Below are 9662 nucleotides of genomic sequence, written 5' to 3'. Positions count from 1 at the left end.
TCTTGTAGTACAGAACGTATCATTTCGGGCAATCACAAAGGGCTTGATTTCGTTAAATGCATGTGTTCATTTCCTTTCTGGAAAACTTGTTTTTGATTAAATTCATACAGCTTGCGAAAAATGAAATTCAATTCTTGGTTATCAGTGCAGAAGAAATATTACCGTCTGGCAAAATAAACGGTAAGAGATTTTTTTTGAACCGAAAACTTGTGATTCGAGAAAAGACCCTACCAGTCAGACTCTGTGGCGCAATCGGTTAGCGCGTTCGGCTGTTAATCGAAAGGTTGGTGGTTCGAGTCCACCCAGGGACGGGGTTCTTTTGCGATGTAAACGTTGTCTTCAGTCAATTGGATTTCTCAGCGAAACCATAACCATTTTAATATTTACAGGAAATGCGAGTGTTTAACACGTGTCAGGTTCACCGGGAAATGTCCAATAATGCCCAACATTGCAACTCCCCAGAAAACCATATTCACCCAAAAAATATTATCGTCGAATCTTCATTTATACTCCAGTTGAATCCTCTGCTGAAATATTTTAAAAATACAATGCAGGTTTGTTTGAGAACTTGACAAGCATTGTTACGATGGCACTGTGCAGTTGGATTTTGATATTTTGACATATTTACCTTAATTTTAAACATAAATACTATACAGTCTATTGTAATTTTAAAATATGTTAGCTGAGGATGCAAAGGGGTGAAATGGAAAGGTCAGAGGGTATAGTAACAACAAGGTTAGGATTGGTGGAGGTGGTAGGGGTGTTGATGGTTTTTCTCTGTAGAGGATGATTGAATGTTTTATCCTTCTCTGAAGTGAGAAACTGGAAGAGTTGGGAGTTGAGAGATCTGATGAGGATAGATATAAAAGGAAGTTGATGTGGAGCTGTTAGCAGTAAAAATTACATAATGTCTTTGATGTTGTCATCAAAGATAAACTGTAGTCAGCAAAGATAAAAAGAAAATTATCTTTGCTTACTGCCCTGTCTTTCACACACCTGAAGAAGGCTCCACAGCCGAAACGTTGTGATTCTTTTCTTCTCTTTTCAGCAGGAATAGTCCTTTACTTGTTCCTTTGCAGCCTACGCATGCTGACGCAGCTACTCACCTGATATTTAACATTCCTATAATCACAAATATGAATACCACTGTGGGTATTTTTTCCATGATTATTTATTCTGTCATTGAAGCATATTTTATGTCATACCGAAGTGTCATAATCACTGAAAAAATATTTTTTTTTCATTTAGAAAATAAGAAAATGATAAATCACTATGAATTGCATTTAGCCTGTTCTGATCTAGATATTCTATATACTTTAACATGCCATGTTCACAATGTCACAACTCAGAAATGCAACAGTGAAGTGTTGTAATAACAAATGTACATACTGTTGGTGACATTGAGATGTTTTGGTAATGAGGAAGGAGGGACATGCAATGTTCACAGGATCAAATTTAAAAAACAATACAGTAAAATTTCTTGTACTTCGGGATTTTGAGAGCCTGTTACATTGTGTCTCACACCTCAGTGTCAGAATTTTGAGACGTTTTTATAACCAGGGGGAAAACACTTTAACCAAATCAGCCAAGGTGCTGTCAGAGTATTAACATCATGTCTGCGTCGGTGATTACAGCTGACTAATGCTTGAGGACAGTTCACTGTGAACAAGTCAGCCTGCATAATGAGGGGGAAGAGACTGACCTCTGTGATGCACTATAGAGTTACACTAACCTTCAATCAACTGTTCTCTGCTGTATTCTACCCTAGTGGTAAATATTGGTTTCCGTGCGTGTAATATTCCTTTTTTTGTCAAATATTTTCAAGCACAAAGTTTGCTGTTGAAAATAAGTCTTGTGGTTCTCAATGTTGTGATCCTTTTCCCCCAGTGTCACCCAAATTGATACACTGTGCTTTGGCAATTCTTCAGGCTATATTGTTTAGAGGAGCTCAGTTGAATTAGTTTGCGTAGATAAAGTATTTCTTTTCCCTTTAATCCTTTAAAACATATTACATTTTCAATACATTGTACTGTATCTTTCTTCCTACTAATTGTCATCATTTTTTTCTGGCCTGATCTTGTAATCAGAGATTTCAGAATATTCCTTAAAAACTAGTAAAAGAAGAGGGACAGATTCGTGCACACTAAAAAATATGAAAGGGTAGCAGGACACAGTAACCACCAAACATCTTATAGATTATGAATGTGCCTGAATTTTTTCAGTGCTTTAGAGGGTTCTGCCATTTTAGATGTTATGCTGTTCCTGTGTGATGTATCAAATGTGTTATTTAAATCTCCAGTCATTACTATATCAGTCTGAAGGCCTTGCAGTATAGATTGCAATTCATCCAAAAATGCCAAGTTTCCCACTGGTGATACACACAAGGAAATTAATGTACATTTACCCCCAAATCAACCAATTTAAAATCAAATACCTCCCTCCTCATCTGCAGGTGGAGAGATTAATGTCAGAAGAAATACAGGTTTAAAAGTCAGGAGCATTGATAGTCCTATTTGAAAATTATGCTAAAATGCCCACAATATATTAAAAAAGTTCTGTAAAATGCAAAAATAATTAAAAAAATATTAAAATAAGGTTAAAAGAAATGATACACAGTTATAAAGCTCAGGAATGATCAATTTGAAGTTACAATCCACTTACAATATGCCAAAAATGGCAAGAATATGTAAAACAGGTGTATAAAATTTAAAACAAAATTAAAAATAAATACTAAATACTTTTAAAATTCAGGAATGTGATTGGTAAAAAGCTTACGATGAGTGTTGCTGGTGTTTCGTGTGATTTAGCGAATTGAAAAAATATTCCATTTAAAAACGGCAAGAGTTCGTATGAAAAAAAAGTTCGTAATGTAAGTATCTTTGTTGTAAGAACTGCGCCAGAACTAGTGTATTCATATACATCAGAAAAGTACCTGAACTTGACTGGTTTATATTCAGTTACGTGCATTGGGAACAAAAGGGAAACTTACATGGATTTTATTAGGTTTTAGGAATCAGAAAATTTATTTTTACACGTTTATGCCTAAGAGCAGAAATAACTTCCTGCTTTCAGCGCTTTTGTTTCTGCTTGTAACCTCGAACAGAGAAACCCAGTACTGACTCACAGAAACGCCCCGGAGTTTCGGTGTTTCTGGGATTTAAGAGGGATGTATGAAGACAGTAAAGGGGAGTTTTTTTTTCCCCGCTGTAGAGTATGAAGGCGGTGTGACGAGTCTGGAGGGAGGAGACGCGCATTCCGCACGGGGAGCGCAGAGCAATGAGTTTCACCTGCAGCTCGCCGAGTCCTGTCCTATATAACCGCTGAGCCCGGATACACAGAGTCTCCAGCCAGTGTTGGAGATGTACAATTTCAATTAGTTGTTTTTTTAAGCAGAAGCCGGGACTTTTTCGCTGCTGTTATTATTATTATTATTATTATTATTATTGGAGTTAGTGGTTACTGTGCTAGACCGGCGCGATTAGCGCTTCTATTTATTTTCTCTACTCAAATACTCTGCTGGGCAAAGCTTAAATTAAAACCTTTTTCTGAAACATTGAGTGTGAGGGGTAACAGGTGGAGTTTTAAAGGGCTGTTTTGGATGAAAGCAGTAGATTGGGTCTGATCGAGCTCGTTACTGACCTTACTCACGCAAACTCCATACGCGGTGTTCGGGGCTACGTGCGATAAAGAGAACAGTATCTCCTTGTGATGTATCAAGAATACACATAATAATGAAGCCCATTTCCGCCAGGGAGTGAAAAAAAAACCGCGCTATGGTATCTCATATTTGCGATTTCGAAATTATCCCCATATAATTCTGTCCTTTTGTTATTGTAACGGATTCGGGTTCTAGGGTTTGTGCCCTTGTCGCTCCCGCCCTAGTTCGTGCCTCACTGTATAGGCTCGAACCCAGGTCTTGCCAACTAAGCTAAAGACCTTCAAGTAAAAAAGGAATTGTACCAGAATTCGTTTTGGATAAGTTTGTGAAATTTGAGTTAGATACCTAACTCACCAGAGCTGTTTTTATAACAAAATATGGGAACTGGAAGAAAAGCAATAGGGCACTGCTGGAGTTTATAGACTGTGATGCAAATACAGGAATTACTAAGAGAGGAGGGACTAGTTCAGGAGCACAACCGGCTCTCCCCTGCCCAATCTCACAGCAGGGTCTGTTGTACCCCAACATGAAATTCCGAATCTTGGAGCTCAGCTTTTGATCACTCAGCTGAGAGATGAGCCCTGGAAGTATGGGGCAAATACGGGAGACACGCTTTACTCGAGGGAGAGTTTTTATCCCTAAGGGATGACTTGTTTTACTTTGTTTTAGAACAAGTTCTATTATACGGATAACTTTAGAGGACAATTGTACATATGTTTAAAGGTCTATTATACATCAAAGATAGATTTTATAGGCATAGAAACTAGTAAATCAAGCCAATGATTTGGTTTAGAAATTTATTCTGAAAATATACAATCATTCACACCTGAAAAATATGTAGTTCAAATTATACATTATATACAATATTGTAATCAACATATGGCTAACTATAAAAAAACAACTAGTAAACTTTAGCTACAAATTCTTGTAACATGGCAATATATATAGTAAAGACAAACACAAACTAATTACCTGAACATGCTAATATTTAACTCAAAAACACATTTCAATTCAAATGTAAATTTTGAAGCTTATAACTTCTGTATTTCCAAGAAAATATTATTAAAATGTGAAGTTAAGACCAACTTTTGCTGTTCACCATTTGCAAAGACCTCTAGAATTGTCCTAACAGTTAAAACCAGCAACTTATCATTTCCAGTGTCCAGACTTCCAGGCCCCCTGCCTTGCGTACGCAATCTTCAAACAAAACATTGTGTGCTCCTTTACTTCTTTTTCTGTTGTTGTTGGGTGGGACTTTAGCACTGCAGCTAGGAGAAAATTTTATAATATTAGTACTCAAATAAATGATGATTATCTCTTCTATAAATATCTATAAACTAAATTTTGTGGATATTTTAACTTGATCAAAGTACAAATGTAACGTAAAAACATCTTAAAAATCAATAAGCAATACCTTGACAACACTGTGAACACACTCCCTCTGACATCACTGCCCCTACTCTCCAAAGTTGGTTTATTTGGAAATAATATTATATTTGAAATAATATTAGAAGCTTTTTTACTACTGGATCTTCATTAATCAACTAATCAGACATACACATTACCCATGACCACTCAATGGAACGAACACATTTTCACGTATTAACTGCACTTTTCTGCAGTATTTGCTCAGTCTTAGAATACAAAGTGACCATATTTCAAAGTTAAATTGTAGTAACGTTTTAGAACATAGAACATTATGTAAAACACTTTATTTTGGCATTAAAAGATAAGTAATATTATACATTATAAACTAAAAATAAGAAAGTATGCCAGAGATGGATCCTATTAATCAGATGTAGGCTGTCAAATTTTGACCCATCTGTAACCTAGAATACTAGTGAATATTTTCTACACCACAGAGAGAATATACAGTAATATCATACCAGCAGCAAAGACTCGCTTGTGTGTACAGAACTCATCCATTGTGCTCATCCTCTTGATGTGGAACTGGGAGTCCAACAGTTCTGTACACCTTCCCACACGCCTCAGTTCATCTCTGATCTCTATCAGGAGACCCAATACCCACTTCTGAAACTCTGAAAAAATTCACATTTTGTATTAACATTTGAAAGGAATTGGATCAGGATTTTCTTACACTATTGTTATATTAGCATTACAGTAGTGTTGCTAATGTGCTACATGCAATTTATAATCTTACAAATTTTAAGTTCCCACATTTGTAGTTGATTTTACGTGATCTTCACCTTCAAACTATTTTAGGTGCCATTTATTGCTTATTAAAGTACTATTTTTAATCAAAATAATATTAAGTAAGACCTGTAAGTAGTATAAAGCGACACCTTTCGTCAAACTTTTTGACAGGTACCATGCCCCCTTTTTCAGCCAATGGGAGGCCGTGGTTGGTGGATGTTCCGCCCCCTTTTCAACCAATGGTGTGTTGCTATGGTCGGATGTCCCGCCCTCCACCGGAGCTAATGATTTATAAATAAGTGTATGAAAGCGCGTATTAGCGACGAGGGTTGGAAGGCGATCATGTCTGCCGCGGGGTTGAGCACGCTCTATTATAACCCTAGGGAATCGGGGAGTTACGGCGACATGGGAAGTCTGGCGAGAGCCACGAGTTCCCGGGGTGTGAGCGCCAGTCGCGGCCGGGTGTCAGACTGGTTGTCCGGCCAGCTGGCTTATACGCTGCACAAGCCGGCGCGCCTGAGCTTTAAGAGAAACAGGACGCTGGTACCCTAAATGGACTGGCAGTGGCAGGCTGACTTGGTGGACATGAGAGACTACAGTGAGTTCAACGATGGTTCCTGTTACATCTTATCATGTATAGACATGTTGTCTAAATATGCCTGGGCCATGCCACTGAAAAGTCTGGAGGGGGCGTGACAAGCGCTTTCCGAAATATACTTCAAGAGGGTCGTACTCCTAAAAAGCTACAAATGGATGAGGGAAAAGAATTTCTTAACAGGACCTTCCAAAATTTTCTCAAATGTGAGAATATTGAACATTTCGTTACTGCCAGCGATGTGAAGGTTAGTGTCATAGAGAGGTTTAACAGAACTATTAAAACTTGGATTTTTCCACAGCACGTTTCATTTCATGCATGAGCTGATCGATGTTGCTGTAGTACCCTCTAGGTAAGGTACATGTCCATAGTCTCATTGCTGACGAACAGAAAATCTTCATCTTGATCAAACGTGTTTAGCGTATGCGGATAGTGCAGCTCGACCAGACCCACTTCCCAGTTCCTGTCCAGGTCAATCGCCTTTGCTAGATACTCTGTGAAGTATGTGCTGGTGTTCTTTGGAAACATTTTTGAGGATGAATTACTGGCCAGCGTAACATTGAAGCCATTGGGGTTCATTTTTCAGTACCTCTATATGTCTCTGACCTTGGAAGCCTTTACCCAACTATTGAATTTATCGCTCCAGCTGCGCCACTTTACCAAAAGCTGTTTGTTTTTACCATGCCCCCTGGCTGCTAAAATCTTTTGGATGCGATAAACACCACTGCTGAGAGCGTCTATCTTCTGTAGCTCTCCTGCGTAGAAGGAGCCCTTAATGTCATCGCCTGCGTAGTCCTGCAGTTTGTAATAGGGTTTCAGAGCCGGGGTCCGCTCTTTGACAATGAAAATTTCATCTGTGAAGGTCTGTTCATACCCCTTCTCAAACACTCCCTTTATTTTGGACACCCGCACATGATCACCCACATTAAATGAAAACTTTGACGGTTTTCGCTTAAAGTGTTCGCCATAGACGGTTCTCCACCTCTCAAGGGAGTTGTCAGTCGTAACAGAAGCCGGGGTTCGTTTAATAGTCGTGTGGTAATTATGATTATAAAAGTAAATAAGATCAGACAGATCGGCAATATATCGAAGTGCTTTTGTGTGTCATGGGGTTTTAAAGATTTGACAGACGCTGCACACCACAGTGGGGCAGACTTGAGTTTTTCAAGTAGCTCTCGGTTACCAGCGTTGGCTAGCAAGGTACCTGGTACATTGTGAACATATCCCAACCCCTGTGAACACATCCCAACCTTTTAGCTTCTTACCGGCCGCAACTGATTGCTGTTGTGTGAGAGCTCTGACAAGATCAATCATGTGAGAGCCCTCAACGGGTGCCCCCTTGTACACAAATTTTCCTTTTTAATTCCAGGCTATTAACGGTTTATTGCGTGCCATAGTCTTTAACAATATCTCGGCATTTCTCTGGAACCACTGAGACGCGCTGTCTAAAATATACCCAAAGTCAGCGTCGGTCGATGACGGCTGTTGTGGTGATGCGTGTGATAGATCGGCGGGTGCATTTTCGGGTAGTACAACAGTTAAAATCCCCTTTTCAGAAAACTCCTGGCGTACTAATGTCAAATACCGTTGTAACACCCGATTATATAATCTCACTTTTTCATATTCAGGCAGATGCGAGTTCTGAAAAAAGTCTCTCATTTAGTCATCCAACCTGCGGGTTGTTATTTTTCTCACATCGCTTTCGTTGCCGGACTGCTCTCGGAGTCGATCGAGCTGTTTCTGAGGTACCAGGTACATTTTTTCAGCGTGCTCCATTATCGGTGTTGTAGAAGCCCCGTAATCAATGGTACCGCAATACTCAACAGTGTCCCAATAAAACTGCCGGACTGGTTCACCAAGAGTCTTTCTTTTAGGAGAAAGACCCTTTTGACTCAGTCTTTAAAAGCTTATGCTTTCTCTTCAGGGTCCCAGACTGCTAAGCAGATAACGGTATGTTCCCTTTCAAGGTGTTCAAGGTGATTTTAGCTATTGCCTGTACAAGATCACCTGAAGCCCCACAGAGAATAGGTTTCCGCTGACTGGGGCTGGCTTTTACCAGAAAATGTAAGTGTCAGGTTTCTCCGAACGCGTGAAGACATGACGACGGCCCGAACGTGTTTTTTCTACTGAGTCTATGGTTGCAAGATCACTGACTTTTAAATTTTTTTTTAAATACATAAGCCGTGGGTACATCTGGGGGGGAAAGACTTGTTCGCAAGCGATAGTCATCTGGGGTGTCAGCATTTAAATCCACCAACAAGTAACCGAAAGGTTTTTTAGTAGCGTCATTGAACGCTTCCAAATAAAATTTGGCTTTACCAGGGTACATCTGCCGGGACAGGGTTGTAATCTGTAGTTTATCTCTAGGGTTTTTAAACAGCACCATGTACTTTGTATCTAACGCTACAGTTCTACTTTTCCAGCCTTGACAAAACACATTTTGGACGATATACATGATGCTGAGGTTTCGGTGGTGTACGTATTTGGTGAAAGCTTTTTCTATCTCATTATTTTCACACGCAGACTCCATCAAATCATCAACTATAATCAAATTTACTCTATCCGGTGGCAGTAGCTGATCGTCGGAAAACGACGTCGGTAGTCCTTCTATAAACTGAATGTATGGTAATTTCGCAATTAACTCGGTGTATAGAGGTTGCCACCAGCTGTAACACCAGACTATGTTTTCGGGTTTACGAGTCATAACGGTATCACCGTTCTCCAAGAGTTGTTTTATAAAATTACTTTTACTGCAATTCGAGGGTCTGGACAAAATGCATGAAAAGGGGTGTTTTAACCTGACATCCATCGTGTTAATATCTGCAGGGCAACAATGTAAAATTTTCTTGCAGCACCCGCTTGTCGTACACCACCTTTTGGGTTTTCTTTAAGGTCCGGGTCTCAATGCGCCAATCCTTTTTAACACGCACGATCATCGGCTGTTGAATAGAAATGTGTTTAAATTCCCGGCACTCAGCATAAGGGTTAACGCCATAGTCAAAAACCAAGTCCCACAGACTCTCAAAGTTAACTTTTTCAAAATTATTACGCTCAATGTGAACACCTTTTATCTTTAAACAGGCTTTCCCACCAGACAGCTTGTACCCATACGACTTGGGCCCTGTTGATACAAACTTGATGTGTTGTCCAGCATCGATTTCGCTGGTCAGCTGATGATATGGCGTAAATAAGTACCTGAACAATTAATCGGGGTTTCTCACAATGGTGGTCTGTGGTAAATTGTCTCTTTGTCCA

The 9662-nt window shown here is 39.4% G+C and overlaps 1 non-coding gene across 1 annotated transcript; it reads left to right on the top strand.

Annotated features, from left to right (window-relative positions):
- The first annotated feature begins 237 nt into the window (after nucleotides 1-237).
- Nucleotides 238-311, top strand: trnan-guu (transfer RNA asparagine (anticodon GUU)). The gene has a single exon. It is a non-coding gene; the product is annotated as a tRNA-Asn (tRNA).
- Nucleotides 312-9662: the final 9351 nt, after the last annotated feature.

This window comes from Atractosteus spatula, chromosome 10 (genome assembly GCF_055471065.1).
Source record: "Atractosteus spatula isolate fAtrSpa1 chromosome 10, fAtrSpa1.hap1, whole genome shotgun sequence".
Classification (NCBI taxonomy): domain Eukaryota; kingdom Metazoa; phylum Chordata; class Actinopteri; order Semionotiformes; family Lepisosteidae; genus Atractosteus; species Atractosteus spatula.
Note: the sequence above shows the minus strand (reverse complement) of the source record. Positions and strands in the feature narration are given on the sequence as shown.